Source organism: Hipposideros armiger, unplaced genomic scaffold (genome assembly GCF_001890085.2).
Source record: "Hipposideros armiger isolate ML-2016 unplaced genomic scaffold, ASM189008v1 scaffold_97, whole genome shotgun sequence".
Lineage (NCBI taxonomy): Eukaryota > Metazoa > Chordata > Mammalia > Chiroptera > Hipposideridae > Hipposideros > Hipposideros armiger.
Window position 1 is genome coordinate 4,158,209 of NW_017731447.1, and position 26,893 is coordinate 4,185,101.

The following is a 26,893-nucleotide window of genomic DNA, read 5'->3' on the forward strand; positions in this document are numbered from 1 at the left end:
ATGGCTCAGCTGGTGAGAGCGCGTGCTCTCAACAAGGATGCCGGTTCAACTCCCACATGGGATGGTAGGCTCTGTTCCCTTCCCCAATTCCCCAATAAAAATCTTTTGAAAACAGAAACATAAGGCAGAGTCACAGCCTGCCTATGATGGCTATATGAGTGAGAAACAAACCGCTATTGTTAAAAGTCACTGAGCTTTTGTTACCACAACAGAACTTAGTTAGCTGAAGTGGACTAAATAGAGGCTATGGGAAATGTGGTCCCAGGCAAGGGTGCTGATGCCACAGTGAAAAGCAAAAAATACATATCCATATAGATAGATAGATAGATAGATAGATAGCAAATCAGAGAGGCAGAATAGGATCTTCCCAAGAATGGCGGCTCACTTTAGGAAAGTTAAATTCTTTTACTTTACTTGACTCTTCAACCTGAACCCTATTTTCACTCAAGAAAATAATCTATACAATTACAACGATGAAATCATTTTTTCTCCTCAAAATAGAAAATACTGTGGTACTAAATGACATCATATCCAGAGTCTAGTATCTGTTTTCTCTTTCTCTGCTTCCTATCTTGCTATAAGGCTGCTAGATCCAATTCACTTCTAATTGATAATCTACTTTGGGCTAAACGTGAATGAAATATGAAAAGGCTCTGAGTGTTCAAAGGGGCTCTACTGAAAGCTAATTTTTAGAAAGCTATCTATTTTGGCTCTTCAGGAGTCAAAATTTTACTTTCTTACTGTGATCTGGATAGGTGAGGTCATCATTTTAGCAGGAATCAATTGTTACAAAATCGTATTAGCTACGCAGGGTTCAAGAGATCAGATATAGCAAGAGCTGAAGCGCAATTCAGCGTCAGAAAAATTCTTCCGAATCCTAAGAAGACAGGACACAACAAACAGCACTGTAATGAACATAATGGCAGAAGGAAAGTCCACAGACCAGACCGTTCCACCTTACTGTGTTTACACATTCTGGATGTTACACCAAATAATCAAAAGGTTTACCAGAAATGAGGTGCACTGGACATCTGGGCACCCGAGGCATCTTTCTTGTCCTACCCTCACCCCAACCCGCTTATACAACTAATCATAATAGAATAAGCAAGGATGTGGTTGGGGGCTGGATGTTCAGGGGCTGAGGAGTAAGGGAGAAGGGACTTTTTCCATTTAAAAAGGTAAGTTTAAGAAAAATCAACATCTCAGTTTTCACGGCGAACACACCTACATACAGCATCTGGCTCCCAGCATCCAGATCTCCAGCAGGCCTGTTGTACACCACCTCTGCTCTTCGAGAGATTCAAGTTCATTGTTTCCTATTATTATTATGGCTTCTAGTAAAAATTTCCACTCACAGCAGCCTCCCAAAAGCACAAAGTGCTCCGGGAAGGATTTAAAACACGTCGTTCTGAAACCCAAGTCTCTTCTACACCAAACTCCTGAGTGAAGACAGTTGATAGGAATTCGTTATGCAGGAGCAGGCACTGAATGTTTCGACCTCTGCAGCGCCACAGGGGGACACTATTTGTCCTTAAAAAGGCTGGGAGTCAGTTAAGATCACTGGGTCAACAGCATGTTTGTCTCCAAGCAGCCAAACCACACAAACAAGAGTTCGGGAGAAAACAAAAACACACAGCGCCTGATCAGTGCTAAGCCAGCTGTCTTTGAAGAGACTCTCCTGAGACAGCAATGGGGGGAAAGGAGGCCAAGTCAGACAGAGGCCAATGCCGGACACCTCATACCACGAGGTTGGCAAACTTCCATCCGCCAGCCAAACCTCACCTGTCACCTGACTCAGAAACCACATGCGAAAGCAAAATTTCAATTTAAATGGAGACCAGCATGACCAGTACAATTCCTGCTGGAATACACTGTCCAGGTTCTATTAGGAAGACAATATCCTGGGATCCCGACGAAAAGGAGAGGATGAGAAGGGGAGAGGCCAAAACGCTACATCTCACAACACGGCTGGCACAGCTGGATGCCCGCCAACACCCGGCCCCATCGATCAGATATTCACAGAGCAGCTCGCAGAAAGGAAGGAGAGCAGAGCGAGCGCCGGCCTCACACTCGATGCTACTTGTGATTCAGGCAACAGCTGCACACTGGGTAACGATCCCGCGAGCAGTCAGCTGGGAAGCGCTGTGCCTCATCCTCACTAAGAGCTCCGGCTGCAAACCCGCACACGCTATTTGGACAGCCAATTGCCCATGACTAGGCCAGTGTCCAGAGGGTGCTCAGGAACCAGAGAAAGCAATAGGGTCATTTGTTCATAACAATAATCCTGGAAAACGTCAAGGGCAGTCCTTGTTTTCCAAATCCTGCCCTCACCAACGAGTTGCCAGAGCAGGGCTATTGCTGTGAGTCACACAGAGCCCCACGCCATTATCTCCAAACAAATGAGGACACCGAGGCCAGTCTCTGTAGAAAGAGTATCCCTAGGCCAAATGAAGGCTGTAAGGTTCTCTCCGTGAAGTTCCTTTCATTTTTTTAATCAGTAAATTACTGTGCCTGGGAAAACCTTCTCCATTCTAACCCATCCCTCAAATCATATATAAAACCAGGGNCTCCCTAGATTACCGGTTTATTCTAAAAGGATAAAACTCAGGAAGAGCCAGATGGAAGAAACGCACAGAGCAGGGTATGAGGAAGGGTGTGAAGCTTCCATGCTCTCTCCAAGGGCACCATTCTCCCCAGTCTCGACCTGTTCACCAACCTGGAAGCTCTCTGATGGAGAGCTTCTTATGGAGGCTTCATTACATAAGCCTCATTTATTGAAACATTGGCAGTTGGTAGTTGGTTCAACCTCCAGACTGAAAGTTCCAGTCCACAACCCCCAAGTTTAGTTCTCCAGGAAACTAGCCCCAATCTCAGTGGCTTTCCAAGTCGTCACTAACATAACAAAAGACACCTTTATCCTCTCATCCAGTAGGAAATTCCAAGCATTTTACCGAGCCCTATGCCAGAAACAGGGATGAAGACCAAATACATATTTCTTATAATAAATCACAATATCGCAACTCTCATAATGATTTTCTCTCCCTACCTCCAGGAGACAGAATATGTAATAATACCTTATAGGAGAAGAGTGTTCCAGAAGGGAAATATTTAAACTCGTCATTTAAGAAATGAGTGGTACTGACATCTTTATGATGGAATAACTGAAAATTCCCCAAAGTGGAAAAGAATGTAATTACTTCAAACAATTCTCAAGGCAAGCTTAACAAGGTTTACATCTACAGGATTTTATTTGAGTTAGATGCTATCACTTAATCATAAGACCCCCACCCAGAATCCCCTGCACAGATCTCCACTGCTACCACAGCCAGGACACAAAAAATGCTGGTTCTCAACTCTGGTTGCCCATCAGAAGCATCCAAGGAGCTCTGAGGTAGAGCAGGGGAAAAAAATAAAAGGAAAGCTATCTGGGAACCACAGTACACCTGGGCACGTAGGATTTAAGAGATTCCTGGGTGACTGATGTGCAGCCAAGGGTTGAGGACCTCAGCATTAAAAGCACGGATACTTAGCATTTTCACCCCTTAGCATTTTCACCCTGCACTGCTCTGCTGATGGAGCCATGTTGCAATCATCGGTTCTGTTCCATGGCACACAGATGAGTTATTGGGACTCTTTAGGGCTGCAATTTAGTGGAGTTGAGACATCAATGAGTTCATGGCTTTGTTTCTCATTAATCTTTTATTTTGTTCCAAGTTGTGTGTGCTTTTCATTCCATGACTCCAAATCAACACATAAAAAAATGTTTAAAAAATACCCAGTTACTCTTTTTTGTTAGCCTTTTACATTCAAAGATGCTTGATGAATATAAGATGCCCCTAACACACACACACACACACACACACACACACACGCCCACTACAGAAAAATGCAGCCAGTTACCCTCGGAGCAGGGGAGATACATAAACCTGTTTTCCCTTGAACCTTAAAAACACTTGAGATCTGTGTTTGCCGGCAACCATGAGAATTCAATCATGGAAAGTGACCTGAGCACAGGCTCACCAGGCAGGGGGTCTGCCAGGGTGACGGGAAGTGCTTTAAGGTGGCAGGTAAGAAGGGGTGGGGAGCACATGTATTGTGCAGCGTGCGAAGCATGTCTTCCCACTCAGGGACTCTCTTCTGACCAATCTTTTACCATCGGGATTTTAATACTTGGACCCCTAGGTCTGTTAGCTAATTCCAGAGTAACATCTCAGACACCATCCTCATCAGCAATTGCCTGACCACCCAGACAGGTACTTAAGAATTTCCGGAGCACCTTCGCCAGCAAATTAACCATGGCCGAAACCCTCAGACCTAGGCCGAGAAAGGTTCCCAGGGCAGGAGGTCAAGTCCAGTTTGACACGTGGCCTTTTCACTTCTCTATCCCTTCCATGGTTATCCCTGGAACATGTCTGAGGATTGAGATGCTGAGTCTCACCCACTGATCTGCTACATACCCTAAAATGAGTTACACTGCCCCTTGGTGGGGGGTACTCTGGGTGGATTTATTGTCACCCACCCAGGGGGAGGGATGGCTAGAGGCTTCATTAAAGCTGGGATATCGCAAAGCAGGCCCTGGAGGACGCAGGTGAGGGGAGGGCAGATGATCACCCAAGAAATCACGGTGGGTTCTCAGTGCCCAGCACTAGGGAGAAGCAAGTTATTAAGAAAGACAATAAAATAAATACATCAGCCTTCTGGGTTCACATAAATATTGTGCTCATCAGCTGAGGGACAATAAAAGGAATATAGAAAGAGTATGTACCATTTAGGGGTTTAAGTAAAAGATTACACTTTCCAAAAGTTACTCAAGTATAGCAGGGAGTCTATGAGCTAAAATTACTTTTTCAAATGACCAATAATACTAATTTCTTCTTCCGAACCACAGGGAAGGACCTATACAAATGACACAGTATCACGGAATGATCACCAGCCCTGAACCCATTCTTTCCCTTCCTGAAATTTCTGGCACATTTCAGCACAAACCCACCTCTCAGTTTCATCAGAATCAAACCAGAGAGAGCTAATGGCACTGCAGGCAACACACCTGTGCACAAAAGAAAGCATCTCCACTCACACTTCCCGTGCAAACACAACTAACCCTGGAACTGTCCTTCCAAAGCCCTTGACCGGCTCTTACAGCTAGTTGTCCAGGGCCAGTCAGAGGGGCACAGGGAGGAAGTTTACCAAGCGAAGACCATCCCTAGGGTCATACAGGGCACCCCCTACAGACAGTCAGAGACTGGGAGCTCAGCTCTTATCCCTCCATCCTCCCCTGGTCTCCTGGGTTCCCTGGACNCCATGCATGAACATACAAGAATAAAAGCTGACATAATTAGCGTTTCAACAGAGTACATTGATTTTTTTAAATATCATAACTTCCATACACAAAGGGAATGTACACAAGTAGAGAATGTCTTTAAGACCACCAAAAAGAACAATGAATGAAAAGAACATGGAAGAAATATGAAAGAAAGGAGCCTAAGTATATTTAGCATACCTTCAATATCTATTAGAAATACAGATCTTCCCTAAATCAGTGTTAATTGCAAAGGGAATATTCATGATTACTTTGCTAAATAAACAGATGTTTGACTAAACTTACAACTAATCATTATGAAAGATCTATCATAATCTACTATCATTAAAAATCAACACATACAAACTTAATTTAAAAGGGGTTTTTAGGGCAACTCTAAGTTCTTCATTAGAACCAGCATCATTATACATTTGAAAAATATTTGTAGCTACGTGCAATTTACATGCCTGTTGATAAAAGACAGGTGCAAAGCTTGGAAAATGAAACAGGACCTCAATATCAGGTGAGAATTCTACCACTAAAGCCACCATAGTTGCCTTGGCCAATTTCAATAAAAAAATTACTCCAAATTACAATACGCTCAAGCTGTGAAATAATCCAAGAATGATAGACATATATGATTTAAGTAAAAAACACCCCCTTAAAAAAAAACCTCAATATTACTTTCTTCCAAGAGCCAGAAACCATAAATCATGAACCTCCTCCTGAGACACAAGGCGGCCATTTCAAGCTCACATTCAACAGCACAACCTTCAGACTGAACTCCAACCATTCTCTTTAAAACACGGCTCCAGTGCTTTTTACAAAAAACAGCTTCCAGAAGGGACAGGTTAAAAAGATGACAGTGAGGACAGAGGAAACAAGAGAAGGAAAGAGAGGGTGCTGACCTTTAAATGTAGAGCCGCCAAAAGGCCAGGGGCTGTTTTGCTAGAAAGTCCAAACAGCGCCTTCCTCCCTGGCATCAGAGTGGTGACAGTAAATGCTTGCTGACATTCGGCCAAACGACAAGAGCTGCCTGAGGAGTGGCCTTCACGAAATGTCCAAGTAAAAAGTAGGGCTTCAAGGGAAAACATCTTGTGGACGAAGTTTCCTTCTCACTGTAAACGCGCCTCTGCACAGCGAAACCATCCACCCAACAAGCAACACCTTACAGGCTGATGGGGCTTTTGACTGACTTACAACTCAGCTCCATCCCTAGTTTCAAGCTCTCCACTAATCTTTCCCATCTATCTTCTTCTCTTTTGTTTCCCTCAAAAGATAAATAGTTGTGTGGATATAAGGTTGGCTCCTGCAACACTGGATTTGACTGAAGGGTTTAAACAACAACAAAGAAAGAGAGAGGGGCAAATTCCTGAAGAATAAAATTGGGGGGGGGGGCACAACACACGTACTTTTCCTCTACAACCCTGCCCAGTGACAGTCTCTAAATGGCCCATGGCTGGGTTTCTACCTCCTGGGAGGTCCAAGTAGGACAATCGCCAGAATCCAGGAGGTAAAGAACAGCAAGTTAAACGTGCTTTGAGAAATCGCCTTTGAATCCCCACAGCACTGGGTTGTATCCCTCCCGGCATATAGCACATGCTGCCTTGGCCGATTTCAATAAGAAAATTACTCCAAATTACAACACGCTCAAGCTGTGATTGATCCAAGAATGATAGGTATACATGATTTAAATGAAAAACACCCTCCTTAAAAAAAGTCAATATGACTTTCTTCGAAGAGCCACAAACCATCAATCATGAACTTCCTCCTGATAAACGACATGACGTGCCCATTTCAAGCTCACAGTCACGTGCCTGAGTTATTATTCCCACTATCAGACTGTATTTCTGACAGTGGAGGTTTCATCTTCCATAATGTTGTAGCTTTCCTCATCCCCAATACAACATTCAAAGTAAGGGTTAAGTAACCCCATTATACTGCTAGAAAACGACTAGGCACTAAAAACATTCCTATGACCCATGCTTTTGTGGAGCATTTTCATACAAAAAAGAAAACATGTGCTTGCCACACGCCCCCTGCCACCCCCAATACCTTCTGCTCTTTTAAGTATGACAGACAGGCGTTAACATGAACTTCTGACTACACGTTAAAAGGACTGCAGGAAAAACAGAGGAGCAGGGTTCAGTGTACCTGGAATGGGAGCGCTCCTAAGAAGTCCTCCAGAGAAGTTTCTTGCCTTTTCAGATTATAAAATGCTGAGCTACTAACCCTAGTGACCCTTGGAGAGAGTGACAGTTCCAGAAGCTCCAAGCTGCTGAAAATGACACTAATTCTACCCTTTGGTGACACCTCAATGGAGAATGGAAAAATACCCTTTAATTTGATGCAATTTGAGTATCAGCCCAAGACACATCTTAGTAGAACATGTCCTCTGGTCTCACTGGGTCCGCCTTGGGTCAGTCCTGCTTTGATGACCACTTGCACATACTAACCCTCACATTACAGAATCCTTCTTCAAAGACTACCCACTGCCAGCCACCAGCTGCCCATCAAGTATATCGTGTCACCAAAGATTGGGAAGTGTATCGTTCTGAAGTTCTTGCAAGACCCATCCACTAGCTACAGAAAAACTAGGTGGTAAACCTTTGCTCAGATTTCCAGAAAGGCAATCTGGGAACCTGTCCAACCTTATAGGTGTAGCAGTCAAGTTGAGAACAAGATAGCAGAGCCCAGCAATTTCAGGGTATTAGATTTAACAATAAGGAATCCCTTACCTGACTCTAGGGAAACACTACGGGGATTAATCATAAGACTATTAAAGAGATCTGAGCTCCCCCAAAAGAATGCTAAATAAGCACAGTGCTATCATTTACTGGAAGCAAAACTCAAAAGTAGAGGAATCTACTGTGTTCCACTCTAGCGTGAGGGCCTTTAAAAGTCACCCGCAGAAGAGAAATGATTAGGTCTCTCTCTTAAGCGCCACAGAAAAAGCGAGCAAGAGGCATCAAGGGCTGGCCAAAAGGCACACCACCAAGCGACGTCTGAACACAGCGGTGGGCAATCCTGTTTGAGAATTGCACTCACCGGTGACGTCTGAGCTCTCTCCCAGGGACTGAATAATTGTTATGGTTGAGTCCTGGGCATGGGTATGATTTTGTTGTGTTTTTAAGCTCCACGGGTAATTTTAAGGTAATGCTCTAACAATAAACAATGTTAAAAACAAAGAACAGGCAAACAAAAAATAAACAGGTAAAGGACAAAAGGAGAAGGGCATTCAAGGAGCCATTCTTATAAAAGAAGAAGCCAAAAAAGGTCACTTTCAATATTTACAAGTCATCGTAATTTTTATCTCTTGAGAAAGCTAATTATAAATAAGACAAGTCTGGATNATTCTACAATTATCAACATCCACTGTTCTCCCCAATATACAGTTCCTTCCTACATCAGTCAAATAAAAGGCAAAGAAAGGAGAGACAGCCCAAGTACGTGACACTACACCATGGTGACACTGACAATGGAAAGGCACAAGTCGCCTTAGCTAAAGCACTGCCAAAAATTAGTATAGTGGCGTGTCCAAAAAAATTAGTCCTTGTGAGAAAACATCACGCTGTGGGCCTTAGAAGCAAGACTCACTTCCTCAGACCACCGATGTTCACTGTCGTCAAACATGTCAGCCAGGCTCTCATAAGCGCTGTCAGGTGGGAAAAAACTTTTTTACAAAGGATCTTCTAGGCTGAACCCTTAAGTTTTTGGCTGATCTGACTCTCATTTCTCTCCAAGGTTACAGGAACCATGTGTATCCAGAACAAAGTCTCCCAGACCATCCCTCAATACCCAATGCCAATTCCTTGGAACACCCCGCGAGCCTGGAATGGAAACAAGGAATTACGGTAACTGGCCATGTTGCTGATCTGCACGAGTGAAAAACAGGAGCAAAAATTATTCCAAGTCCAGGATTCCTCTGAGCGACAAGGGCAAGAGCTGCCACAGGCAATTCTACGGTGAACGGAGTCCTTTTTACAGCAGCGTGTGCTGTTTCTATCCAAAGCAGAGGATATCAGACCTTTGACAATTCATTTAATGACAGGGCACGCCAGCTCGTCTGTGATTTTCAAAGGAACAGAGATGTTTGTCACTTTGAAAAACCTGACCACCTGGAAAGGAGCCCTGCAAATCACATTTTCCTGCATTTCTATATGTGAAATCTAACTCTGCCACTCAAGCTACACTTCCCACATACCCAGACAATCAAAAGACACCTCATGTGTACTGAATGCAAAGTCATTCATACAGGGTTTATTCAAATATTCCAATGTACATTTTTATGTTACTTTAATATCAAAGAATGTGCTGGCAGGGAAGTACAGAGAGAGCACTTTGCCTCCACGTCCAATTGTCTATCTGCAGAGTCGGACGTGACTAGCACAGGCTGACTCAGTCGCTAAGACTGAGTGTTGGCGGCCTTTGTCGGCCATTTCTGCAAGTCACTGACCACAGGCTCAAAGTGGGCAGTCACTGCTATGGACTGAAGGTGAGGAGACGCCAGACATCAGTAAAGCCATGGAAGCCAGGGCACAAGGAGGGACTGTGTTTTACTCCCCAAGCCAGGCAGCAGGTGTCCAGCCTAAAACACCACCACACCCAGAGAATGATTGTTCCCACGATGAATGGGATAGTATGAAACAGCCAGCCACATAAAGCCATCAGAGCCATCTCCCAATGGAGCAAGGCCCAGAAAACTGGGGAGGAGGGAGGCTGTCACTCTAGCAGCAGGATGTCTATGCTCCCTCTCTCCCCTTCCATCTGTCATGCCCTCCTCTGATGAGTCTGTGACATTACAGATTTTTCACTTAAGCCTTCACTGGTTCCTATACTCACTCCCACCTTAAATCACAATCCCTAGTGTTTGAGGCACGACAACCCTTTCTTGTTGGAAATGAACGTAAGACCATAAAGGCTATGGCTCAAAAACTAGTTTAGCAGACAAGAAAGAGCTGAATAAAATGTGGAAGAAAATTAAATGAAGACTTCTACCTGATTCTGTAAAACAGTGATATGGGCAAAACTCTACATTTTAGAGACGTCATTTCCACAGTGACAATGCATCATAATGGCAAAGAGAGACTACGCATGAAGCAAAGAAAAGGATTTCTGAAGATGCCCGATGCTCTACCATGACCGCTCCCTTCGGGTACTCCCTACCGTTTTCCCACAGGTGCTTACGAGTACCACACACCATCCACACACAGAGGTGTGCACACAATCGCAGCCTCCTCAGCAGATCAGAGTGCAGGGCTCCAAAATGGCCTCACAGCCTTCTCAGTAACTCAGCATGCGCTATGAGACCAGGCAGACAGGAGCTGACATTGGGGGCTCTGCTAGAGACCTCTTGGCCTGACACCTCCCCTCAAACATTCAGACCCTTCAATGGCTCAGGCCATCCAGACTATCATTGATTGTCAGCATTCTATCAGACTGTACAAGGTTTCATGTGTTGGAACTGTTATCATGGACTTAACTATGTCTGTGATGGAGCCGCTCAGTGAGCAAAAGAAGTTAAGATCATTTTCAGGGCCTACTCTGTGACCCATCTGCAGCATGTGCAACCCTTTACTGGATTAAACTTACACCTGTCTGCCAGTGAACCAATAATTTTTATTGCCACACACGTTTTGTCTGGCTCCGCCTCACGGATTTCTAACACCGTGCTTGAACTTTCCCACCTATAGGTTCTGTCAGCGTGTCTGAAGCTGAACTTCTGTAGTTACCCAGTCTCCCCGAAGCAGCTCCACTTTTATTTATCAATTCTTACCCTCTAGATAAAAATCTTATATTTCTATTGACAAATAGACATCCACGGATCTATAACTTCTCCACTCCCTTCCAAAGAAACCTTGCTGCCTTCCTGGCATGCACATTCTTGTGTCCTTTCCTTTTCCACGTCCGCTGTGTAAATTCAGACTCTCCACACCACCCACGTAGGCCTTGTACCTTTCACTCACCTCCCCTCCCAGTCCTGCTGAAATGCCGTTTCTTCTCCTAAATCAACCTATTCTGCCCCATCTTGAAACAGTCTCCTGCCTCTTCACAGCTATAGCAATTTCTAACAATCAACCCAGACAGTCTCAAGGAATTATTTTCTACTGATGTAGAAATGTTTTATAAGACACATTTCTTTTGAAAACTTTTGTGTGTTTAAGCTTGTTGCTCAATTAGATAACTTAGAGGGAGAAGATTTACTTAAACTTTTTTCTCTTCTCACCATGTACTTAGCTTAATTTTCACACATACTATCAGGGTATCTTTTGAAAACTTGTAAATGGATTTTTTCTTTTTAAGATTTTATTGGGGAATCGGGGAAAGGGGAACAGACAAGTTGCTGTCNGGTACAAAATAATTGTGAAAACACAAGTGCGTGGCACCGCGGAAGTCACTGACAGAGCAGCACGTGGGCTGAAACACGTCAATACTGCAGGCCACTCTCTCGCAACTGCCCCAGGAGCCTCTGCATTCCATTAAAGTGTCTCACCACATCCCAGCCAGGACAACAGAAAAGGGCAGTGGTCCCGGGAGGCCGAAAATTTACCGTCTACCCTTCCCGTTATTTCAGCTGCAACAAGTTCAGCTGCTGGAGGAGGGAGCCACCCCGGCAACAGAACACAAAGGCCAGGATTGCAGCCAGCTTCTCAATGACACAGACAGATAAGGAATCGGGCGATTAGAGAGCGTGCTGCCCACGGGGCTGCCCATCAGCCCCTCTGCGAACAGGTACCCGTGGGGAGAATTCCTTACTTACGCTGCTCCAGCACAAACCCCAGGCCTGACGGGCTTTTTCACACTTCCTACTTCAAGGCAAATTTTCTCTTTTGAAAATGAAGGTAGAACAACTATAAAAACTGGAAATAATTTATAAATACCAAAGTCAGTGGAAACGTGTTAAATAAATTATGGAACAGTCACCTTCTTAATAACTGCACGGCAGTTAAACATCATGTTTTAGAAAATTACGTAAAAGCCAAGGGAAAAGCTCAGTTACAAAACATGAACAGAGAGAGGCAGGTAAAGGCCACTACACAGTCACAGGGGCGACGCTGCCTCCAGAGAGTGAGGTTTAAGTCATTTATAATTTCTTCTTGAAATTTTCCAAAATTTATACAATGAATATATTTCATTTATAATAAAGAAAACAATGTCGAGGATAGAGCACGTATGTAAAGATGAAATCAGAAGCCTAAGCCATCTATCTAATGGGGTAAATGTATGAAATTAATGAATGAAAATTAAAGTGATAATGAAGTACCTCGAAGCAGGTGTTCACAGGTTTGGAAACCTGTACAAAAATGACTAGTATTGAGGCTCTTTATTAAAAAGGAAGAATATTGTACACCTGAAACTAATAATATTGTATACCAACTATACGTAAATAAAAAATTTTAAAAGAAGGGGGGAGGAGAATATGCTATCTTCATAGGGTCGCCCTGATTGTTCTAAACAGTGAGATTATTGCCAGGAAAACTCGGTACAGGAGGCAAGACTATTAAGGAGATACGATTCACCCACTTTTCTGATGTTAAACATCATTAGAAATATAAATTAAAATCCCTCTTGATATAAATTATGGTGCCTCCAAAATGGTTGCAGGAAGTATTTCTACTTGCAAAAGCACATTGAAATAAGAAAGCTGCGTTACCAGAACAAAGTCAGCCAGCTGCAGCTTCCGGTGGATGGCAGAAATTCTGAAAAACAGGAGCTTGGAGAAGTCCCCAACTTCTCCAAGTGTGTAAGAGAGAGGGTCACAAACCTGCCCAGCTAACACAAAAGCCCATGTGGCACATTTGGAGACAGGTGAAACAGGTCTCAGTTACAGTCCTGGTTCTTCTGCTTACAGACGGGCCTTGAGCAGGTTATCAAATCTTCCCAGGCCTCTGTTTCCACATCTTTCTAACAGCACGAAGGGGTGTGTGTGTGGGGGGGGGGGGGGGGGGACGACACAGAGCACATGCCCAGCACCTTTCACTCTGGCTGGACGGCTGGACCACAGGGCATCCAGGGCCACCCCCTGCCTCCCTCACCCTCCAGCAACCTCCTTTACTCTGATCTGTAAATAATACACCAGTTTCCTCCATAAGAAAGACAACGCCTTGCTCCTCAGAATATTCTGGTCTGTTTGGCAGAGGCCTTTGCCTCATAAATTAATAAATCCACAAACTGACTTTTAAATCACATCTTTGTATTTGCATAAACTGGTTAACCAGTCTAACAGACAGCATCTCTCAGCCTGGGAAGCTCAGGGCTGAGCAGAAGACCTTGTACAAGGCCTTAAGAAATGGGCAAGCTTTCCTCATCGGTCTTAATACAGAGTCATCACCCAACACTAAACCTACACAAAGCACGTCTGTGTGCCTGCCACGATTCAGAAGTCACTTTAGGGTTTTGCTGTGCTGTGTCCTGAACCACAGCACTTGGGCCCCTGGCGCCTCTGCGTGTGCCGGAAAGCTCCTGCATTCTTCCCAGCCTGTGAGGGCAGCTGCTTGCACGTGCTGAAGGCAAGCACAGCCTTTATCCTGCACCCTTTTCTCCGCCTTAGCAAGTTCAGCTGATAGAACGGCATGGGAGGTGTGAAGCCAGATCTAACAAGGCAGCACTTCAGAAACCTTTTCACTTCTTATCATGAAGTGAAATTCACCCTGAAACCATTAACAGGCCCCACCTAAACTAAACATTGGCTCAAACAGCATGTTATAAACCGTAAGAAACTCTGCCGTCCCCTAGAGAACCCTGTTCTCTGGAGCAGATACATTTCTTCGGGCAGAACTCGCCTCTCTCCTTTCACTGGAATCCTCGGGAGAGGTTCTAAGCTAAGGAGGGATGTGTCTGGTTGGCAGCTGGTTCTGAGACCCAGAGGGGTGGGGGGAAGAGGGAGAAAAAAGGCATAAGGAAACAGCAGAGGTATCACTGTGTCTAAGTCTGGCTCAGGAAAGAAAAATGGTATTGTCAACGACCAAAATCCTGGACAGACAGCCTCCATAAAGAGGCACGTTTCCACTGCTAGAAGCGACAGTCTAGAACAGCAGTTGTCAAGCTGCAGTGCAAAAGAGGCACCTTGCAATCGTGAAAAATGAACATTCCAGGCTCCAACCACAGAGCTTCCACCACACGGAACTTTTAAACTGCACTGTAAGAAAAACTGATGGGTTTTCACTGTGAGAGCCAACAGGTCATATACCTTTACATCTGAACTCGGGCTTAGAGGGAAGGGAGGAAGGAAAACCATGAAGAAAAGGGCAGTGGCAGACCCCTACATACACTGCAACTCCGCTGTTCAATCGAAAGATACGGCATCAACAGGGACCTACTTCATCTTTGTCCTCAGAGCAGCCCTATGCAAACCAGAAAGCCGGAGCTCATGTGTAGCGAATGAGAAGCAGTGATGTTGGCAGCCATATTTGCAATGAATCTAACAGTTACCAATCAAATGATTTGTCCTTGTAGAGCTTCCCATCAGGGAATCCCATAGAACAACAAGTAGGAACATCATTTTCCTAGCAGGAAAGGGGACAGAGGTAGAAGTGACATGCACCAAGGTCAAATAGCAGCCAGAAATAGCAATGAGTCCCTGCTCGCAAGCTCCTGAACCCAAGTCACTTTCGCGTCACCACGATGCTATAAGTGAGACAAGCGTGAAGATGGGAAGAGACAAAAGCTGCTTCCTTGGATTTTACGTCCTCAAATCTCCTGCTGCATTAGGCTCAGCTACCTCTACTACCAAAGGGGGCTTTCCATCCTGAATAAGCCATGGCAGGAGGTTACAGTGGGGCAGAAAAGACACAGTGAGGGTCAAGGTGGACTTAAGGTGAAGGGGAAAAAAGTGAACCATGCCTATCTCCTTAGTGGTTCGCGCGTTCTTGCTCATACTGACCATCACGGGAGCAATAATGAGAACCAGGCCAGGGAAAGGGAAGAGAGAGGGAAAGGTGTAAAGATGGCAACGAACAAGTGAACAAGAAGGAAACCGAGGCAAGTTTCTTGAAGCTGCAATTGTCTGAGGCCCGCTTTCTCCCACAGGCACCACAGGAGTGAGCCTTACTGTCTCTAAAGAGCTAGAGTTTTGAAACTTTCTACCACTAATTACAAACGCCAAGGTTGAAGCCTGACATCAACTGACAAAAATTTTTCTCCTTGACCACACTCAACTCGGGCTCCTCTGAGCTCTCTTCTCAGCTAGGTCCTGTCTTTTGGGTACTGGCTTCACCTCTGCACTGTGCAGTTTTAGCAAGAATCCTGCTAGATCCCCGACCCTCGCTATCTTACTCGGTTCCTCATCCCTGACCCTCCCCAGCTCCCACTCTGCTCCTTGATTATAAATTCCCACTTCTCCTTGTTGCTTCTGGAATTGAACCCAATCTCTCTCCCCCACTGCAAAACCCCACTGCAGTGGTCTCCATACCTATCGCAATGGTCCTGAATCAAGTCTGCCTTACTCGACTTTCACGAGTGTCACCAGTAACTTTTTCTTTACCACAAACAAGCCAGGAGGAAGCCCTGCCCCGCAGGGACAGCGCACAGGCTCCAGCCTTCATTGAAAAGCAGAGGCTCTGCTGCCATCGGAACAGTGCCTTCTTCAAACCAGTATCTATCAGCTATGGATTTAGAGCTCTGAACAATTAAGATATCAATTTATGTAAACTCTGGGAGTAGAAGGATATTGACCTGGCTTAAATTGTGCAAATGTAGTTTCCTAGAAAATAAAACTGCATTTACTAAGCAGCTTAACTGTGGATATCCAAGAAAACTAGAGCAATCCGTTTAGTTGTTGTCAATGTTGTAAGTGGTGAATTCAAGTGAAAGATGCCACCCTCCCTGGCTCAACCCAAAGCAAGGCAGCTCAAGGGCAACACTGAACTTGAACAATGCTAAACATTCATTCGCAGGCTCAAGCAGCATCCAAAACGTAGCACCCAGAGAAGTGAAGAGCAACAGTGAGGATGAAGGGGATACAGGGGACAGCCACAAGCTCCTCTGCAAGGTCTGCAGTAACAAGTAACAGAATGACCAAAGGGCGTGGCCAGGAGTGACCTCATCATTTAAGAGGAAGTTTACAAACTCCCTCTCTGTACCCCAGGAGGGAGGGCAGGAGTAGGGGGGGATTGGGAGGAGCCACGGTGGGGAGGGGGGAGGTAACTGAAAGAAATCCAGATGACAACTAAAGCGATAGGGGCAGAAATCCATACTCTTACTACTGGGATACTTCCAGAAATATTTACAAGTCAAAACACAAAAGTAAACAGAAGAACAGGCATGAGCTTGTATTAAAATCTCCGCGAACCCTGAGGTGGTGGTGGGGGAGGGGGGATAACATGCTTTGGGGGAAAGGAGCAGAATGAGGCCACGAGTATCCAAAGCCACCAGCTCTGGGGTGGGCATAGGAGCAAGGAGAGAGCACGTCCCACGTGAGCACATTCGATCAGAGACAGATAGACAAGGCAGAGATATTAAACACTATCAGCTTCTGCCCTTGGAATCCATTTCTTGCTGGGTGATGAGGGTGAGCGATGAAAGGCTGTAGGGTTTTATTACACTGAATTTTCGGTGTGTCAGGTTCCATCAACTATCTCAGATATCCTGGGACTAATCTGTATCTTTTAGGATGGAGGCATATCTCTCTAACAGAGCTCTGATGACTATTCTCTACCTGCTATATTTTATGGATATCGAATAACACCAAAGGGCCCAAAGGCTGTTACAAACGGCAGCGGCTGAATGGCTTTCTCAGCTGAGAAGCACATATTCCCCTAACTCTGCTTTTACTGAGTCCAAGCACCTCCAACATAACTATAACTTGATATGCAAACAGGAGTGTCTAGACTGAAAGAACCATTCACTCCTCTGAGAGAAGAGGGTTGGGGGGAGGTGGGGGGGGGGCGCGAAGCCCAAAAAGCGTTCAGAGCAAGGAGGCAGGCACCACAGAGCAATCTTGGAAGACGAGACAGGCTGGTTCAAACGGCAAGGCGGAACCCTGGATGTTTTCCTGAGGAAAACAGAGCTGTTCATTTAATACACACTGAAAGGACTAGCAAAGGGCTGGGTCAACTTCTTTCTCTTTTAAAAGACATAAGAAATAAATAAAATAAGCGATTTTGAGTGATAGCTGGAGTGAGGAGTCTCCCTCATCTTAAGTACAAACTGGTCTAATGATCCTGGCCGTCAATGGCCAACACCAACAAATGGCGCCGTCTGCCAATTCTCCTGCTCGCTCACTGAGAGGTAGAGGAAAGCGGGCCCAGTGAGAGTAGGGTGGACGGTGTGGTCTGCACCCCCGTCTACAGGGACCAGCCTCTAGCCAGGGCCCGAGGGAGCAGGCAGGCTGGAAAGGGCGCCCTGGGCACCAGCACATTGGCAGCCCATCCACGGAGCTCCACCTACAGCTTCTACCAGGCGCTGCTTCTAAAACAAGCCCCTCCAGCTGGATAAGCAGATGCTAGAGGCAGCTCCATATGAACAAGAATGTGGCTGGCTCCTCATTCCAGAACATCTTACAAAACACAACAGCACATAAAAAAGTCAAACCTTCCCCCCAGGCCTCCCAGTGTCCTCAGAGTGGCAGAGCGGTAGACTCAAAGTCAAGCGTCCATGCAACCCACCCCACCCCCAGCCCCAAATGATGAACAGTGAGCAAACACCACCAGTGACAATGGCATGAGACCTTATACACCGAACATGTGAGTATCCACTATGTGCTGGGGAGTGGGCTCGCCACAGATCTGAAGAAATGAGAAGTCTACCTGACCCAGAGAACCAAACTGAGTAGGAAAGGGGACAAAACAAGGAAAAGGCATTTTAAGGGAGAAACCGGCAACTGCAGGCATCCATTATGTGGGTGACCATCCACCATCAGCAGGACAGCAGAAGTAATGAAATTCCAGGGACCAATGTCTAAACACAAAGATGCAGGTGTTCACATAAAGGGGATCTTTCTGCTTAGCCTCCCGGAGGGCCCAGTACAGCGCAACGACGGTGAAGGAGGCTACATTCACTGGCTTCTAAGAGAAAGGAAAGAGTAAGGCACACGAAGTCTCCAGAGCGCCTTCACAGCCGAACCGAGCAGAGGTCCTCCTGTGACTCAGCAACACACCGAGTGGCCACCAACACAACCCTGACCCAGGCAAGGCATCTGCAGCCCCAACAGGCTGATGGTATACTGGATGGTGAGAGGAAGGCCTGGGAAATGTAAACGACCCACCAACTGGCTGCAGACTTCCTAAGGAGGGCTGAAATGAAAACTGACATCAAAAATATGCCTCAGCAACAGGCCTGTCATTTGCGAGGAAAAAGCAAGCATCTGTGTCCTTCAGTTTCCCCTTCCAGTCTGCGCTCTGAAAAGCCTTTTCCAAAACAGTGACGCGAACTGATGGTTTCATCCCTAATCTGTCACCCAGTCTGAGGTCCCCCCTGTGACCACAACACACACTTACGCGTGAGGATTAGAGATTTCGTATCTAACATTATAAATGTCTTACTAATAAAAGCCATTTCCTAGATCCACAGGGCTATGATATATGAGGAACTTAAATGTTTGGGTTTTGAACTGAACCAAATTTTCCCAGTACAAAGCTAATTAATTAGCCCACCAAGAACTGAAACCTATAGCCCTGGTCTGCAGAGGTGCCGGGTACTGGATGACTGCACTCAACTCGCCTTGAATATAAATGTTATGAAAAAAAAAAAAAAAAAAAGGCAATTTATCTAAGCACAGTGTAGGTAGCTCTGCAATCAGTATCTCATAAATAAAGAGAGAAAGATGAAGGGAAAGCGCCCTAATTGATTTTAAAATTAGTTCGAAGCAAAGAAATAATCTGACAACCAACAAGGTCGACAACAGTAAAAATATATATAGCCCTCAGGGAAAACATGCATCTAAAAACTTCAATGAATCAAGACACCTGAAATGCTACGAAAGAAGGTTATTTGGGAAAGCCTGGGTAAGAGTAGAGGTGTTAAAAGAATGTCAATTGGGGACCAATCTGCAAAAGCACTTAATATGCGGTAATTAACCCCTCTGGTGGACTGAACCCAACGTGCGCTGTGCTAATGGAATACCATTATAAGGAAACCAGCGTCCAGAGGCAGGCAAGTCAACGGCAGCAGCCAGGCAAACTAGGAGAGGAGCAAAGGAAGTGTCCACAAAAAACTAAGTCATGTGCGACATGGCCATTGAAACAAGGAATCCAATCAGTAAACAGGAAAAACGAGAGTTCAAAAACGGATGCTGGCTGCAAGTAGGAAGGGCTACAGAAGTCAAGGGAATTAGCAGGAAATTGGGAGGTGGTAAAAAGGAAGCCATGCAAAAGCAGTGTATGGATGAGGTTTTAGGCCTCAGCAGATATTTTGATTCAAACATTTATTAAATGCCTGCTGTATTCACAGCACTCTGCAAGATTCTGAAAAAGGGGCTATGATGCTGACGCTGAGGAAACTATGCCATTCCTCCCCTCAAGAGGAGTTTAGGCTTCACCACGGAAAACAGGCCCAGACATAAATAAATAGTACAGAGTGATACAGAGATGGGAAATACTATGTGTATGGAAACCTCGGGCCTCAAGGAGCCTTCAAGAACCAGGGTTACCTGAGCACATGACTACGCTAGATGGTCCGGGGCAGTAAGTATGGAGGTGCTACGGATGCTGGAAATGACAGAGTTACTGCAGTTCATGCGAGAAATACGAACACATCAGCATGAGGGAGATTTAGATGAACTGGAAATATAGAACTGTGTAAAGACAATGATGAAATGGAGAGAAGAGCGAGAAAAAGAGATGGATGGCTGACGTAAATGCACAGGTTCAGGGAGGATCAATGCCCAAGACCCATGAGGAGATGCCCAAATCCCACAGAAATTATTTGGAGGGGACAGGCAAGATCATGGGAAAGAGGGTGCATTAACTAAAGGAAACAAAAGGGAATATAATTTGTAACAGGGAGAAGAAAGTAAATCAAAGGGAAGTAGGATAGGTTCTTGCTGTCTTCTCCAGTCATAATTCACCTGAAAAGATCAGTGGAATGTACATTTCAGGAATCTGCTATCTACCCAGATACAAGATGTCTTGATCTCACCACTGGGGTGCAGGCCTGCCCCCGTGACCTCTCCAGCCGGGGAGCAGGTTGTACCTAGATAGGAATCTTTTTAAAATGACAGGATATATACATCCTGGAATCTTAAAAAGATGAGCTAAGACCCACCCACAGTCGCCTTAATAATTTTTTTCCGTGCTCTAACAAAGAAGGTTTTGAGTGTTCTTCTCAAAAATGCCCAGATCAAACAAACCCACGACATGCCGAATGCCTCTGCCCCCGCTCTGGTGTATTCTCCGTCTTTTGATCACACTGCTGCAGTCCCAGATCTCTGCACTGGAAACCGGTGAAACGCTATATCCATTTCAAAGAGCTTTCGCTTTTCTCCAAGGTCCTTAATGCCAAGCTGGAGTCCCTCTCTAATTTGCTGTTTGCCTTATGCTCCCGTCACGAGGACGAGATCACAGTTAGTGGGTTTATTGGTTGGCCCCGCTTCACTTGGGGACTGCAGCCCCACCGCTTTCTGTTGGTGTGCATCTAAGTGGCAGCATCATTTGCTTTAGGGTCCAGAGGGACCAGTCATCTTGCTTTCAGAAATCTAAACTGGAGGGAATAGGTTGAGAACTGCTTTTAATCGTGTCTAAATGGCAAAGCACCCTGGGGCCCTGTGCAGCGAGTTATCAGCACCTGAAACTGCCCTGCCTCTGACAAAAAGCCCTTAAGAATCCCAGGGCATCGCTCATAATGTGCCTCCCTACAGCTCCCTCTACCATCAACTGCCTATACCGGAGGCCCAGTGGGCTCAGGCCTGGGAAACATCCTCAGCCCCACCCCCTTCCCCCCAAAGAGGCAGCAAGGACACCGAGAGATTAGGCAGATTGCAGCCTAAACAAATCTGATCCTTTAGTGCCCAAGTCTGAATATTTAGAGGCCCTGCTGGGAAGGCACGTTTATGTGGTAAATAAGCCACAGGAAGGGGGCTGAGAGACAGGAAGATGGACATGAATACAAGGCGAACAGGACTCAGAAAAGAGAAGAAAGGCTCGGCTGCAGGTTTCCGCACTTCCCAGAGGCCCAAGCTGAAAGTGTGTGTGCATGTGTATCAGAGAGAGACAGAGAAGCTAAGGAAAGGGGTTTGAGGGGAAAGGCCCTGAAACTGAAAGCGAACTTTCCGGACACTGAAACCCGGGGGGTGGGTCAACTCCGGCCCGTTTTTCAAGGGCAACTTCAGCTCCTCTCTGCCCACTACAATGGCGCGGCAGGAGCGGGCTCGGTGGGGGAATAAGTCAGCACCTTCACGGGATGCCTGGGGGGTGTAGTGCCTTTGTCACTAACACTGCCAGGCATGACACAAAGCCCACAGCAGCCCTGGGCAACAGAGCACTAGGTTTTCCAGTCTCGCATCAAAGCCACTTGCTCTCTAGGAAGTCCTGAGATTGCACAATGCATTAGCTCCTTGAAGGCAGTAGCTCAGAAACCCATACACAGCCTTCAGCCAAGACCTAGCACTTGTTTCTTTGTGGCAAACACCTGGGTACAACTAACTTTCCAGTCAGCCGTCTGTATCCGTGGGTTCTACCTCCGTGGATTCAACCAACCACAGGTCAAAAATATGATGGCCTGTACTATGTACTTAGGCCTACAATGGCTGCATCTTTACTGAACATGTACAGACTTTTTTTCTTGTCATTATTCCCTAAACTATACAGTATAACAACTACTTCTGTAGCATTTACATTGTGGAAGGTATTGTAAGTAACCTAGAAATGATTTAAAGTGCACGGGAGGGCCGGCCGAGTGGCTCAGTTGGTTGAACTCTGAGCAATAGCAGTTTGAGTCCCAGCCCGAGCTGAGCAGCCACTGAGCTGCCAACAGGTGGCAGGATGGCTCAGCTAGAAAAATAAATAAATAAATAAAAAATAAAGTACACAGGAGGATGTGTGTAGGTCATACGCAAATACCAAACCATTTTATATAAGGGACTTGAGCATCCATGCATTGGGTACCTGCTGGGGCCCCTGGAAGCAACCCTCTCAGATTCCAAGGACGACTGGACCACAGAAGCACCACGCATCAGTGTCCAAAATGGCTCAGCCCTTTACAGGAGTTAACATTTCCCAAGAGTGGACGCTGGATGCACCCTGAACAATCCAGGACAGTGCCACAGACACAGAACCAGTGCATCCCACGTCCAAATGCAATCTTTCTGACGAAACTACTACACACCGTGGCTTTTAGCTCTCCCGTCACACTTTCAAGCAACACATCAAGCTCTAACAAAACTCTAGGAGCATGAGTTCCGGGGTACTGTTGGAAAGCAGCTGCCTACGGTGAAAACACTTCCTTTGATCGCACTGTTTTGGCCAGAGTCCATCCTCTGGCTACAATCAGAAAGTAACCAAAAGTGGGGAGCGGAAGTATACAGTTGGCCTTGGGCAAAGCCTTCTTGCCTCCATGTATAATGAAGACAAACGAATTTGTCTCTATACAATAAAGGAAAATCTAATCTGCCCTACTAGTCTGCCCTTCCTAAATGTCTCAGAAAATCTGTGTCAGTTGATGACAGGTTATTAGTTTTTAGGGTTTGGGGAAGATAAACCTTGAAGGGCCAGCCCCACTGGGCCATCACTGGGAAGCGTACAGGGCGGCCAGCCCAGCCACAGCAGAAGTCCCTGCAGCGGTCTGCTGGCCATGAGGAAGCTCATGAACAGACTCACCCTCATTACCTCCTCTTCCCATCCCTTCTTGCTCTCTTCTTTGTTTAGAACACGCCCCAATACCACACCCTGTCAGGTTAGCTTTTTCTCCATTTCAAAGCCACTGACCCCCAGGAAGTGTCCAAAAATTAGATGGAAGGCCATCCTTCTCAGGGTTTTATACAGGCCCTCCACAGCCCACCCATGGCCTCCGAATAAGCCTCAAGCACTCTGTGTTTCTGCAGCTCCAAGACCAGCCCCAGTGCCTGACCACACCCCGGTCATGTTCGCTGGGGGTCTATCAGCCCTGTTCTCACCAGGACAGCCACATGTTCTTGTGCACCCTGAGCCTCGTTCAAGGGCACCTGGCCAAGGGCACAGGGCTGAAGGGGAGCTGAAATCCAGCCTCCCTTCTATATGCCAGGCCATGTGCCCTGCCCTGAGGCTGCCTAGAGGAAGGGGCAAGCTTCTCTAATTTGCACAGGGTGCCATGCAGACTAACAGCTCCTGGCCCCAATATCTATGCCTTGAGTATGTGACTAGATGCCCCTCATGTAAGAACAGTAAAGAACACACAAACCGAAGACTCCAAGGCGATGGATGGCTGGCTGCCTGCCCGGCTGTTGCATACAGTTATGTCCTGCCTGGGATCCCACGTGATTTTTATTCCTGTATCCACATTGTAAATCTCTGGTAACTTGGAAGCTAGGCATACAGCAGAATCTTCCACCCATCATAAGAGTTCTGTGGAATTCTTTAAGTAGAAAGCCAAGAACTCTGAATCCTCCGGTATAAGACGACACTGCAAGAGCTGCAGTCACACGTCTGTCATTGCACCATGCGCCCTGGGTCCTTGCTCAGTTGAGACTTCACCCAAAGAAACACCAGAACCCTGCTGCAGATCAGTTTTCATCTGGTCTGATATTCTCTTATAAATGCAAGTTACTTTCATGTTTTGTAGATGCACGCCACCAACACTTAAGTACTGAGATCCAAACGGACCACTCCTTGGATTAAAATTCTTCAAGACGAAATCTAAACCATGGCACACATTTTCAATATGTGGCCCCTGCCTACCTCCGAAGTCCATTTCTTACTGCCCTCCAGCATTAGCTGTCCTCTCCAATCCAGTCATACTAAATTATCTGCAGTTCATCACATGCCCCCTATTCTCTCTCTCCACGAGGATCCTGAGATGTTCACAGCACCAGCAGAATTGGGCCCTACCTATATTTTGTTACCAGAGGCACCATACCACTCATACACCATCCACGAAGCCATTTGTTCCCTATTCCCAAACTCGCCCAATTCTTGTCATTGCTGCTATCTCAGTGAGAAACTATGGTCTCCCCACTTTTTACCTAGGTAACTCCAAATCACCCTTCAGGCCTTAAATGTCACTTCCTCAAAGAAGCCCTCCCAGGTTATGCATCCTCATAAATTCTCACCTTTTCTTTCATAGCACACATGAAATTACTTCCCCTATTAGACTTGAGCATTCCATGAGGATTTGGTTTATTCCTTGGCTGCATCTCCAGCATAGTACCTGGTACAAAGTGGTCCCCAGTAAATATTTATCAGTGATGATGGCCCCATCATCTGAAGTTCTAAACCTGGGCTGTCCACTACAGTAGCCCACATGTTGCTATTGAGCCCTAGAAATATGCTAGAACGAACTGAGACGTGTTCCACATGTATAATATACACCAGATTTCAAAGACTTAGTAAAAATTTTTTAAAGTAAAACATTAATTTTGTTGCTTCATTATTAAAAGTTGAAAGGCTACTGTTTGGGATATATTAAATAAAATGCATTAAAATTAATTGTTTAATATAGCTACTAAGCAACTTGAAACACCATATACAGCCCACATTTGTGGCTTACATGATAAACCTACTGAACAGTGTTCTAACTCCTCATCCGTGAAGATGCACGCTCCCTGCTCCTGGGAAGGCTTTCCCAGCACCCTCCGCACCTGGATCTGCATGGCACCCTCCACCACTATGTTCAAGGGATATTACATTAACTCACTAATTTCTGATGTGAGCCCTCATTAAAATCTTCCAAAGGAATTTAATGAACAAATAAGAGAGATCATTATTCATTTCACTCAAAAGCCCTATGTTGTAGACTCTTAGAGATGAGCCTTACTTAGAACTTTCTTAAAATGGAGTAAGATCTCAGGAGTGAACAGAAGTTTAAAGACAGAGAGAGAGAAAGAGAGAGAGAGAGGGAGAGAGAGAATCTACCTCGGGATAAAGAACGAGGAATTCTATAAACAGGATTCTGCCTAAACAAGGACACATATTCTAACAACTTCCCATCATCCACTAGGCTAAGGGAAATCCATCCATTACCCCCTGAGGAGTTCCCAAAGGATCCTGGGAAAAGTGAAAATCCTCAGTAATAGTTTAGTTCTTAATCCAGAAAACCTGCTATCATCCTACCTAAGACATACTCCCAACTCTAAAAACTGCTTAAAATTCAGCTACAGAGTCGACATTAACATAATGCTTTTGGCTGATGATGTAGGCACAAAGATTAACGTTGAAGAATTTCAAAGTTGTGGTTGCTGTGGGAACCTTAATTCCAACGGCATGTCCCAGATGCAGACTTGCGGACTGCTCCCAACACTGATCAAATTGGAGATGTGGATTTTGTGCAATGAGGCAGAGCTATAGTTACTGAGAGGACCTCATTTTGGCATTGCTAGGCTTTCCTGCATTTAAATTCTCAGCCTTACCACGATACTGTTTGCTGGATTAAATTATCTCCTCTGTCGGGGGGAAAGGGGAGAAAATGAACTGATTGGCCAAACATTCAAAGAACTCATCCTGTATGTGTTTCTTATGCATGATCTGATTCGAAAGACAATCATGATATTTTTATTTTACTCTTATGGGTTGTCTGTAAACTCTCATGCAAATGAAAACAGGGCATAAATTTCAATTTGTGACTGCACCAAGACATACGCACATGCAAAACATCAGAAAGGCAAATTTGTCTTTAGAAACTACAAAAGGGATACATTTAAAAAGTAGACAGCACTAACTTCAACTACGTTGTTGAATTTCTGAAAACTGTCCAAATGCTTGCCTGTGTCACTGGATCTCACCAGTTCTGTGACCAGTTCATGCATTTACATACTTTAGTTATCAGAGGGCAAAAATAGGAGCTGGAAAGGTGTCTGTAACAACAAGACATAACCAACCAAGCAAACACACAAACGGAACAGTTCAACCTCAATCTCTATCTCCAACCTCTCATAACTTATAACGATGGAGAAAATTTAAAACAAAACTGCCTGCAGACTACCAACGCTTACAGTTTTCATCCTAAGTATAATTTCTCAAAATTGATATACTGAAATCATACACATTGGTTAGGCAAGCACCTGTGCTGCCAGGAGATGCACAGTGTAACTAATAATTACAGTTACCACTTGCAAACAATGAGTAGGTGACCCCCAGAGGGGATGTGTGTGTGTGTGTGTGTGTGTGTGTGTGTGTTTATTTATTTATTTATTTATTTGGTTTTTTTTAGCTGAGCCATCCTGCCACCTCTTGGCAGCTCAGTGGCAGCTCAGCTCGGGCCGGGAATCAAACCGCTGTTGCTCAGAGTTTAAACCCTGAGCAAGCTCTTAACCAACTGAGCCACTCGGCCGGCCCTCCAGAGCGGTGAGTTTTTTTATTTATATATATATATAAATATATATATATATATATATTTATATCTCCTTTAAATATATTTATCTCCTTTAAATATATTTATCTCCTATAAATATATATATATATATTTTTATATATATGTGTATATATATATAGATATATATATATCTCCTTTCTCCCTAGAGCAACAATATAC

General features: G+C 45.2%; 1 protein-coding gene across 1 annotated transcript in view; it reads right to left on the minus strand.

The window, feature by feature from the left end:
- SND1 (staphylococcal nuclease and tudor domain containing 1) overlaps positions 1-26,893 on the minus strand; it is a 442,168-nt gene that overhangs the window by 341,975 nt on the left and 73,300 nt on the right. The gene's annotated exons all lie outside the window — the stretch shown is intronic.